A 12,605-nucleotide genomic window follows, 5' to 3' on the forward strand; every position below is an offset into this window, starting at 1 on the left:
CTGGCACCATAAGTATTCTCTAAGATAACAGAGACTTTCTCTATAGCTCTCCTCATTTCCTTCTTAGTCCTCACCAGAATTGTCTTTGATGTTCATAATTTACCGACAGTCTCTTCAAGCCAATCTGGGCTTTTACCATTAGGCACCTTAAAACACTTTAAGCCTTCACCCATTATCCAATTCCAAAACCACTTCCGCATTTTACGTGTCTGGTAGAGCAGTATTCCCAGTTCTCAGTACCACATTCTGTCTTAGTTATCTAGTACTGCTATAATAGAAATACAACAAGTGGGTGGCTTTAACAAATAAATTTATTTTCTAAGAGTTTAGGAGGCTGGAAGTCCGAATTCGGGAAACTAGAGTAATTCTGTTTCTGTTGGCTGTGGGGAAAGGTCATTGTCTGGTCAGCTTCTGTTTCCTCATTCCTTGGAGATCTCCAAGTGGCTGGGCACTTATCTCCCCCACCTCTGCTTGCTTAGTCTGCTGCTTTTATATCTTGTAAGACACTGACTCAAAACACACCCTACACTAATAATGCCTCATTAATATAACAAAGACAATCCATTCCCATATGGGATTATAACTAGAGACATAGAGATTAGGATTTTGGGGGGACACAATTCAATTCATAACAGTATCTTTTACCTTATAAAGCAATCAATAAAGGTTTCTGGTCCTTTCTGTGCATAAACACTTGTGGTTAGCTGCCATCAAGTCGAATCCAACTCATAGCAGTCCATAGTATATTTAATATTCTTCATCAGTACCACAATTCATGGGCATCAATTCTTTTTGGTCTTGCTTATTCAGCATCCAGCTTTTACATGCATATGAGGGAACTGAAAACACCATGAACTGAGTCAGGAACAAAGATGTCAAGGTGACATCTTTGCTTTTCAACACTTTAAAGAGGTCTTTTGAAGCAGATTTGCCCAATGCAATGTGTTCTTTGGTTTCTTGAGTGCTGTTTCCATGGGAGTTGATTGTGTATCCAAATAAAATGATAGCCTTGACAACTTCTACCTTTTCTCCATTTATCATGATGTTGCTTATTGGTCCAGTTGTGAGGATTTTTGTTTTCTTTATGTTAACGTGTAATCCATACTGAGAACTGCGGTCTTTGATCTTCATCAGTAAGTGCTTCAAGTCTTCTTTACTTTCAGCAAGCAAGATTGTGTCATCTGCATAATGTAGGTTGTTAATGAGTCTTACTCCAATTTTGTTACCAGGTTCTTCTTCATTTAGTACAGCTTCTCAACTTATTTGCTCAGCATACAGATTGAATAAGTATGGTTAAAGGATATAACCCTGACACATGCTGTTCCTGACTTTAAACCACACAGTATCCCCTTGTTCTGCCTCTTGATCTATGCACAGTTTCCTCATGAGCACAAATAAATGTTCTGGAATTCCCATTCTTTGCAACGTTACCCATAATTTGTTGTAATCCACACAGTCCAATGCCTTTTCATAGTCAATGAAACACAGGTAAACCTCTTTCTGGCACTCTCTGCTTTCAACCAGGATCCATCTTTGAACAGCAATTCTATCCCTGGTTTCACATCCTCTGCTGAATCTGGCTGGACTTTCTGTCAGTTCCCTGTTGATATACTGCTACAGATGCTTTTGAATGATCTTCAGCAAGATTTTACTTGTGTGCGATATTAATGATATTGTTTGATGATTTCCTCATTCGGTTGGATCACCTGTCTTGGAAATAGTTGTAAATATGTATTTCTTCCAGTTGGTTGGTCGAGTAGCTTTCTTCCAAATTTCTTGGCATAGATGAGTGAGCACTTCCACTGTTGCAAACATTTGTTGAAACATCTCAATTGGTATTCTGTCAATTCCTGGAGCCTTGTTTTTTGCCAGTGCCTTCAGTGCAGTTTGGACTTGTTCCTTCAGTGCCATTGGTTCCTGATCATAAACTACCTCCTGAAATGGTTGAAAGTTGGCCAATTCTTTTTGGTATAGTGGCTCTGTGTATTCCCTCCATCTTCTTTTGATGTTCCCTGCATTAATATTTTCCCCAGAGAATCCTTCAATATTACAACTTATTTCTTCAGTTCTTTCAGCTTGAGAAGAAATGTTGAGCATGTTTGTCCCTTTTGATTTTCTAACTCCAGGTCTTTGCACATGTCATTATAATACTTTGTCTTCTCTAGCCGCCCTTTGAAATTTTCTGTTTAACTCTTTTACTTCATCATTTCTTCCTTTTCCTTTAGCTACCCTATGTTCAAGGGCAAGTTTCAGAGTCTCTTCTGACATCCATTTTGGTCTTTTGTTTCTTTTCTGTCTTCTTAACGACCTCTTGCTTTCTTCATGTAGGGTGTCCCTGATCTCATTCCACAACTTGCCTGTTCGTCGGTCATTAATGTTCAATGTGTCAAATCTATTCTTGAGATGGTCTCTAAATTCAGGTGGGATGTACTCAAGGTCACAGTTTGGCACCCATCAACTTGTTCTAATTTTCTTCAGTTTCAACTTGAACTTGCATATGAGCAATTGATGGTCTATCCCACAGTCAGTTCCTGGCCTTGTTCTGATGATATTTCCCTTTTCCATTGTCTCTTTCCACAGATGTAGTTGACTTGGTTCCTGTGTATTGTACTTGGCAAGGTCCAAGTATATAGTCACCATTTATATTGTTGAAAAAAGGTATTTCCAATGAAGAAGTCATTAGTCTTGCAAAATGCTATCAGGCAATCTCTGTCATCGTGCCTATCACCAGAACACATTAAAGGGTTCAAATATTGCCTGTGAGATAAATGAATGAAGGATTCTCATTTTGCACTGGTGAGACAGTGCCACTGACCACACAGGCATTTCAGACAAAAGCCATCCTATAAATGAAGGGACTGGGACAGTGCTCAGAGCCCTTAGACAGTAAAAAGACAACCTACACACTGTGAAAAAAAATTTGGCTATAACAAATCAGAGTCTAATCTCTAAAATCTACAAGATACTGCAAAACCTCAACAACAAAAAGACAAATAACCCAATTAAATAATGGGCAAAGGATATGAACAGGCACTTCACCAAAGCAGACATCAAGGTGGCTAACAGATACATGAGGGCATGCTCATGATCATTAGCCACTTGAGAAATGCAAATGAAAACTACAATGAGACACCATCTCACCCCAACAAAAGTGGCATTAATCAAAAAAACACAAAATAATAAATGTTGGAGAGGCTGTGGAGAGACTGAAACACTTACACACTGTTGGTGGGAATGGAAAATGGTACAACCACTTTGGAAATCAACTTGGCGCTTCCTTAAAAAGCTAGAAACAGAAGTACCATATGATCCAGCAATCCCACTCTTTGGAATACATCCTATAGAAATAAGAGGCTTCACACAAATAGATATATGCACACCCATTTCATTGCAGCACTATTAACTATAGCAAAAAGATGGAATCAACCAAGGTGCCCATCAGTGGATGAATGGATAAACAAATTATGATATAGTCACACAATGGAATATTATACAGTGATGAAGAACAATGATGAATCTGTGAAACATCTCATAACATGGAGGAATCTGGAAGACATTATGCTGAGTGAAATTAGTCACAAAAGGACAAATATTGTAGGAGACCACTATTATGAGAACTCAAGAAAAAGTTTAAACACAGAAGAAAACATTCTTTGATGGTTATGAGGGTGGGGAGGGAAGGAGAGAGGTAGTCACTAATTAAATAGCAGACAAGAATTATTTTAGGTGAAGGGCAAGACAACACACAATACGGGTGAAGTCAGTCAACTGGACTAATCCAAAAGCTAGGAAGTTTCCTGAATACAACCCAAACACCTTGAGGAACAGTATAGCAGAGACAGGAGTCTGCGACCATGGCTTCAGGGGACACCTAGGTCAACTGGCGTAACAGTGTATTAAGAAAATGTCCTGCATCCCACTTTGGTGAGTGGCGTCTGGGGTCTTAAACACTAGCAAGCAGCCATCTAAGATGCATCAATTGGTCTCAACTCACCTGCAGAAAAGGAGAATGAAGAACACTAAAGACACAAGGAAAATAAAAGCCCAAGAGACAGAAGGGGCCACGTAAACCAGACACTCAAGCAGCCTGAGACAGGAAGAACTAGATGGTGCCTGGCTACCACCAACGACTGCCCTGACAGGGAACACAACAGAGAATCTCTGATGGAGCAGGAGAAAAGTGGGATGCAGACCTCAAATTCTAGTTAAAAGACCAGACTTAATGGTCTAACCGAGACAGAAGGAATCTCAGAGGTCATGGCCCCCAGACTCTCTGTTAGCCCCAAACTAAAACCATTCCTGAAGCCAACTCTTTGGCCAAAGATTATACTGGACTATAAGACATAAAATGATACTGGTGAGGAGTGTTCTTTTCGGCTCAAGTAGACACATGAGACTATGTGGGCAGCCCCTGTCTGGAAGCGGGAAGAGAATGCAGGGGACAGGAACTGGTTGAAGGGACACGGGGAATACAGGGCAGAGAGAAGGAATGTGCTGTCACATTTTAGGGAGAGCAACTAGGGTCACATAACAATGTGTGTATAAGTTTCTGTATGAGAAACTGACTTGAATTGTAAACTTTCACTTAAAGCACTATATATATATAATATATGTACATTATATATATAAAATACATAGTATATATATAAAAAAATACACACACATGAAATGAAGGGGCTGATTTTTCTTCTCAGGAATGAAATCTTTTTTTTTTTTTTTCAATTTCACACAAGACTAGCTTATAAACAATACCCACCCCCTCCTTCCCCAGTTCTTCAAGAATTACACTTTTATGTTAAATTCTCTTTAGTGCTTTATGTGAAATCATATAAGCTTCACTCTGTTCTTAGTGCATACGGCCTTAAACTTCACGTCCTGCCAGTGCATCTAGATTTGCTTCCATCGTTTTCACCATCCAGTCTTCCCCTAGACACATTAGAATCAGCTAGAAATATCTGAACAAATTACCAAGGACTAGGCCCCACTATACCAACTGAAATCTAAGTTCTGTGTAGGACATAGGTATTTGTAATTTTTAAGTGCTTCATTGGAGATTTTGATGCCAAGTTAATGTTAAAATCCATTGGTTTACCATGTTCTCTCTTTCCTTAAAATAGCTAGTGGTTTTCTGTATATAATTTTATTTCTATTATTCTTATTTAAATAAGGTTATAGCCAAAGAGTAGGAGCATAGTCCTATGCCAGATGTACCACCTTTCTTGGATGCTGACAGAGTTAGCAGCAGGTGGTGGTGGGTACCGCCTACCCAGCATAACTTATCTATTGGCTTTGAGCGTAGGACTAGTTGCTTGGGCACCATATCCTGAGATGCCTGTCAGTCCAGCCTGCTAAGGAAAATGAAGCAGAGTGAACTTTCCAGACATCTCCAGCTAAGGGGCTGTCTAACCTCCACAACAGCCTGTATTGAAGGACTGACTTTTATTAGTTCCAGTAAGTTACACTTCCCCAGCTGACCTCAAACAGGAATCGGAAAGAAGAACTTTATTATACTCAAGGGTCCTAAAGGAACATGGCCTGCACATGGACCACATGGGGAGTGCAAGAGTAAAGAGAGAGAGATTGTGGACTGGGAACACAGCCTTAATTAGAGTCCCAGGGTGTGGTACACAGTTTTCTTATTGGATCATTTAAGGGAGGCAGGCAAGGATAGTTACAAGGCAGGTGAATGTGGGTCATCTTTGTAGGGATCTTATAAAAACAGCACACGTGGGGGTTTTGGGTAGGGCAACATGAGGACTCTGCCTGTGGCCTGACCACCCACAGGCAGCTATCTAGGTTACCATAAGAGTGAGTCAGGAGGTGTTGGGGGTGCCTAGTGGGAAACACCCAGATGTTGTTCATGCAGGCCTCTAACTTGACCAATCTACAATGGATGCCAAGGCAATCAATAAAATGGAGTCTGACCAGACTTATGATACTGTATTACCCTTATAATAAGTTGATGTCTATTCCTTTGCACTGATCTTCTATCATCTTTCTAACATGAATGCTACAAGTTAATATAGATATGACTGGGTATACCATGGAGTATTATTATGTTCATGATACACTTAACTTACACAAAAATTCAGTTAAAACAATCTCTGACCTTTCAGCCTAGCTCTGATTCCATATGCCCTAGTATGTCTCCAAAGTATTGACAATTAAGATCCTCTCTCTTTTTTATTGTGGTGAAAATATACACAACAAAAACACACCAATTCAACAATTTCCACATGTATAACCCGGTGAGGTTAATTGTACTATTCAAGTTGCACAACCATTCTCCCTATCTTTTTCCTAGTTATTCCAACATTAACATAAACTCATTGTCTCCTAAGGAAAAACTCTATCATCTTCCTCCCCACATCTGTTAATAACAAATAATTTTTCATTTCTATGTATTTTTTTATGTATTTTCTCATTTCATATAAGTGACATCATACAATATTAGTACTTTTGCAAATGACTTGTTTTGCTCAGCATAATGTTTTCAAGGTTTATGCATGTTGTGTCATGCATCAGAACTTCATTTCTCTTCATGACTTTGTAGTATTTCAATGTGTGTATGTACATTTTGTATATTAGTTCATCTGTAATGGACATTTTGGTTGTTTCCACATTTTGGCTTTTGTGAAAAGTGCTGCAATTATCATTGATGTATAGGTTTTGTTTGTATTCCAGTCTTTGTTTCTTCTGTGTATATACCTAGGATTGGTATGACTGGGTCATATGACAGTTCTACTCCACTCATCTGTCAGGTTGTCATGCTATGGTGCATTGTGTGTTGCTGTGATGCTGGAAGCTATGCCACTGGTATTTCAAATGTCAGCAAGGTCATCCTTGGTGGACATGTTTCAGCTGAGCTTCCAGGCTGAGACAGACGAGGAAGAAGGACCTTCATTTGCTGATGTGGCACAATGCAAAATGATGTGGCACAATGCATAACCCATTAATAATCCAAATATGGAATGTACAAAGTATGAATCTAGGAAAATTGGAAGTTGTCAAAAACGAAATGGAAGGCATAAACATTGATGTCCTAGGCATTAGTTATCTGAATGGACTGGCCTTGGCCATTCTGAATTGGACAATCATATGGTATGCAGGGAATGACAAATTGAAGAGGAATGGTGTTGCATTCATCATCAAAAAGAACATTTCAAAATCTATCCTGGAGCACAATGTTGACAGTGATAGGACAATATCCATATGCCTATAAGAAAGGCCTGTTAATATGATTATTATTCAAATTCACACGGCAAACACTAATGCCAAAGATGAGGAGATTTTAGATGTTTGCCAACTTCTGCAGTCTGAATTTGATCAACCATGCAATGAAGACGCACTGATAATTACTGGTTATTGGTATGCAAAAGTTGGAAACAAAGAAGGAACAGTAATTGGAAAATATGGCCTTCATGATAGAAATGACATCAGAGATCTCATGACAGAATTATGCATGACCAATGACTTCTTCACTGCAAATACCTTTTTTCACAAGCATAAATGGTGACTATACATGTGGACCATGACAGATGGAATACACAGGAATCAAATTGACTACATCTGTGGAAAGAGACAATGGAAAAGCCTGATATCATCAGTCAGAACAAGGCCAGGAGCAGACTGTGGGATAGCTCATCAGTTGCTCATATAAAAGTTTAAGTTGACGCTGAAGAAAATTAGAACAAGTCCACAAGAGCCAAAGTATGACCTTGAATATATTTCACCTGAATTTAGAGACTGTCTCAAAAATATATTTGGCTCATTAAACATTATCGACAGAAGACCAGATGGGTTGTGGAATGACAGCAAAAACGTCATACATGAAGAAAGCAAGAGATCATTAAAAAGACAGGAAAGAAAGGAAGGACCAAAACAGATGTCAGAAGAGACTCTAAAATTTGCTCTTTAATGTATAGCAGCTAAAGTGAAAGGAAGAAATGATGAAGTAAAAGAAATGATGAACGGAAGATTTTAAACCACACCTCAAGAAGACAAAGTATTAGGATTAAATGTGCAAAGACCAAGAGTTAGAACACCAAAAGGGGAGAACACACTTGTCATTTCTCCAGCTGAAAGAACTGAAGGGAAAACTCGAGCCTCTAGTTGCAATATCGAAGGATTCTATGGAGAAAACATTAAATGATACAGGAAGCATCAAAAGAAGATGGAAGGAATAAAAAGTCACTGAACCAAAAAGGACTGGTTGACATTCAACCATTTCAGGAGGTGGCACATGATCAAGAACCAATGGTAGTGAAGGAAGAAGTCCAAGCTGCACTGAAGGCATCGGTGAAAAACAGGGCTCCAGGAATTGACAGAATACCAACTTAGATGTTTCAACAAATGGATGCAGCTCTGGTGTCCATTTAAAAGAAAGGTGGTTGAACAGAATGCAGAAAATATCGAACAATACCATTAATATCACACATATAATTTTTTACTGAAAATCATTCAAAAATGGTTGCAACAGTACATCGACAAGGAACTGCCAGAAATTCAAGCCAGATTCAGAAGAGGATGTGAAATGAGGGATCTCACTGCTGATCTCAGATGAATTTCGGCTGAAAGCAGAGAATACTAGAAAGATGTTTACCTTTGTCTTATCGACTATCCAAAGCCATTTGCCTGTGTGGACCATAACAAACTATGGGTAACATTATGGATATATTATGAGAATTCCAGAACACCAAAACACAGTCATTCGAAAAGAAGATGGAGATACTGTGTGGTTTAAAATCAGGAAAGGTGTGTGTCAGGGTTGTATTCTTTCAGCATATTTATTCAGTCTGTATGCTGAGCAAATAATCTGAGAAGCTGAACTGTATGAAGAAGAATGTGGCCTCAGGATTGGAGTAAGACTCATTAACAACCTGGAGTATGTACTTAACACAACCTTGCTTGCTGAAAGTGAAGAAGACTTGAAACACTTAGTGAAGAAGATCAAAGATCACAGCCTTCAGTATGGATTACATGTTAACATAAAGAAAACAAACATCCTCACAGCTGGACCAATAAGCAACATCATGATAAATGGAGAAAAGTTTGAAGTTGTTAAGGCTTTTTGTTGGATCCATAATCAACTGCCATGGAAGCAGCAGTCAAGAAATCAAACGACACATTGCATTGGGGAAATTTCTTGCAAAAGACCTCTTTCAAGTGTTGAAAAGCAAAGATTTCACCTTGAAGACTAAGGTGGACCTGACCTAAGCCATGGTGATTTCAATCACCTCATATGCATGGGAAAGCTGGACTGTGAATAAGGTAGACCGAAGAATAACTGAGGCCTTTGAATTACAGTGTTGGTAAAGAATACTGAATATATTATGGGCTGCCAGAAGAAAGAACAAATGTGTCTTGGAAGAAGTACAGCCAGAATGCTCCTTATAAGTAGGGATGGGGAGACCTTGTCTCACATACTGTGGGCATGTTATCAGGAGGGACCAGTCTATGGAGAAAGACATCATGCTTGGTAAAGTATAGGGTCAGTGGAAAAGAGGAAGACCCTCAATGAGATGATTTGACACAGTGGCAGCAACAATGGGCTCAAGTATAACAACAATTTTGGGCATGGCGCTGAACTGGGCAGTGTTTCGTTCTGTTTTCCATGGGGTTGCTACAAGTTGGAATGGAGCTGACGGCACCTAACAACAACAACAACAATATGGTGGTGCTATGCTGAACTTTTCCAGGAAGAATCAGACTGTTTCCCACAGTGGCTGTACCATTTTACATTCCCGCCAGCAATGTGTGAGTGTCCTAGTTTCTCCACAACCTTGCCAACTCCTGCTGTTTTTTTCATTTTTTTGATTATTGCCTTTCTAATGGGAGTAAAAAATATATATATATATATTTTAATGGGAGTAAGGTGATATCTCACTGTGGTTTTCATTTGCATATCCCTAATGGTTAATGAAGGTGCCCTTGTGGCACAATGGTTAAATGCTCGACTGCTAAAGGAAAGGAGAAAAGACCTGGCGATCTGTTCCTGTAAAGATTACAGCCTAGGAAACCCTATGAGGCTGAGGCAGTTCTACCCTGTCAAATTTTCTCACTATGAATTAGAATCAGCTCGACAGGATGTACCAACAACAAAAGCTAATGATGTTGAACATTTTTTTATATGCTTATTGATCATTTGAATATCCTCTGTTGTGAAATGTCTGTTCAAATTCTTTGCCCATTTTTTATTGGGTTTTTTGTCTTTTTGTTGTTAAAGGCTGGGTGAGTAAATCTGATTAATACTTGGGTACTGTGTTAGGAAATTGTCATGAAGGCTAAAGCTACCAGGTCCGCCAGCTGACATCTTATCAGTAATAAAGGTCACAGTTTGGCCTTAATCTTTACATTTTTTTTTCTCTGTCATCTCAAATTATTTGAAGCTTGGTGTTATTTATTCTGAGAGACAGACACCCACATCAAGCTTGCACTTACTGTGATCTTTATAGGAGCCATTTGGTCCAGATTTCAGAGGAACAGCAAAGGCTCTAGAAGGAAATGGACATGACTTGAAGCCTGACGGCAGGCCCTCTTTGACACATGTCCAGGGAGAGCAGCTACCCGTGAACTTGAGATCCATTGAGTGTAATGCTAGTTCTGCATAATGTGACTGCATCTTGTTGGATTTAGGTACCAAATGAATGAAAAAAAAAATGTCCTGTGAAACCAAGATGATTAATATAATGGACACTTGGGTTATTGTTGCAGACACTATTCTCTGAAAATTGCTCATTAGTCCCACAGATGACTCATCTCTGTCATGTTCCTGCTGTGTAATCCTACATAGAGACCACATCCTTTTTCTCCCCCACATAATTCTGAATGTTGAAAAGACAGAGCAACTGCTGGCTTTTAGAGTGAATTAAGTTAGTAAAAACTCTGGAGAGAAAGTCCACAAAATCCAGATGCTAGCCATCCTTATTCAACTACTACTTGAGGCCTCTTTTTCCCTCTTTTGTGGACTACAATACTGTTTCTAATACATTCCTCCTGCTGTTTTCCTTGGCTAACTCAAGATAACAATCAGTAACAGAGAAATACTGGAAAATTCTACTGCATCCTATATTACGTTCCAGATACTGTGTGAAATATGCTACGCTTGCCACAGTATAGAATGTAAAATGTTGACACAGGCTTAGGACATATGGGAAATGTATGAACATCTATGAAACATCTTTAACAACATCTGATTTTACATTCTCCCTGTATTCAAACATAGAAAATTGAATTCCCCCATTCTCTAACAGAAAAGAAGGCAGATATTTGAATAATTTTTGAATAATTATTTTTTGGGTCAAACTAATGATTTCCAATTGATTCAAAACTCAAATATGTACTTGTCTTTTACTGCATATGTGCGCATGTACACACCCATATGTACATGTATAGGTGAAACCAACAATTCACGTGAAGATGGGAGGAGTGCTACATGAGCAGCTGATGTTGTGTATTAGTTGTGTCCATGTAAGTGCAAGAGGGAAAGCTGTGTACATGTGCATGCAATACAGTGTCATCAGATGCTGGAATCAATTATTTACATAATGGGGCTTACTTTTCTAGATCCTGGATATATATTTACAGATACTGAAAATAGATGAAGACAAGTAATTAACAGCAATCTGATAGCTTTAATGATAGAAACAGATGTTCACATTTAAGACATTAGATCCAAGTAGCTATCGTTGCACTGCAGCATTTGAATGGTATCATGGCCCTCTTTTTCATAGGGGAGAATATTGTCATGCAGATTGTTGTGATTATCTGAAAATATCTCCAGGGCTGACAATACACTTTTTTTTTCTCTCTTTTCTACTCTGTTGATAGTTAAATGGGGGCTGCATTTAACAAGCACAATTATGTCCCTCTCTTGTTATTATGCTGCATTTAAGCATAATTGCTCCAAGAAAGACAGGCATCTTCAAGCTCAAGTTCCTCATCACCACCAAAACCAAAGAAGTTTGCTCCCCATACTATACTTCTTTGCATACTAGGACTAAAAAGTTAGATAAATGATAAATCTGTTAAATAAAATTAGGATTAAGTTTGAAAGAACAGATGTAGGACGGTAATATGAACATTCTGCTCAGGACTAGTTAAACATTTTTTCATAGAAAAATCAAAGACCCAGTCTATAAAATAGCTGATTTTTTTAGAAAATAATAGCTGTTAAATCCAATCTTACACATTTTCAATTTTCACTGGGTCAGAGTGCCCTCTTGTAAGTAACCCAAGCATTTTTTTTCCATTCCTGGAATCATGCATTTTCCAGCACTGGAAGAGAATAGAGGCATTGAAAGATTTAAGAACTCTAAGACATTTTTGATTTAATTACTGACTTTGAATATATATGAATACATATACACATATAGATGCTGTCACTGTTGTTGTGTGCCACCAATTCTGATTCATAGTGACTCCATCTGACAGAATAGAACTGCCCCATAGGGTTCCCTAGGCTGTAATGTTTATGACAACAGATCACCAGGTCTTTTCTTCTGCAGAGGGACAGGGTGATTTCAAACCGCTGACCTTTTGATTAGCAGCCAAGTGCTTAAATATTGCACCACCAGGGCTGCTCAGATATTTCTATATCCATCTTG

Source organism: Elephas maximus, chromosome 8 (genome assembly GCF_024166365.1).
Source record: "Elephas maximus indicus isolate mEleMax1 chromosome 8, mEleMax1 primary haplotype, whole genome shotgun sequence".
In the NCBI taxonomy this organism is placed as follows: Eukaryota; Metazoa; Chordata; class Mammalia; order Proboscidea; family Elephantidae; genus Elephas; species Elephas maximus.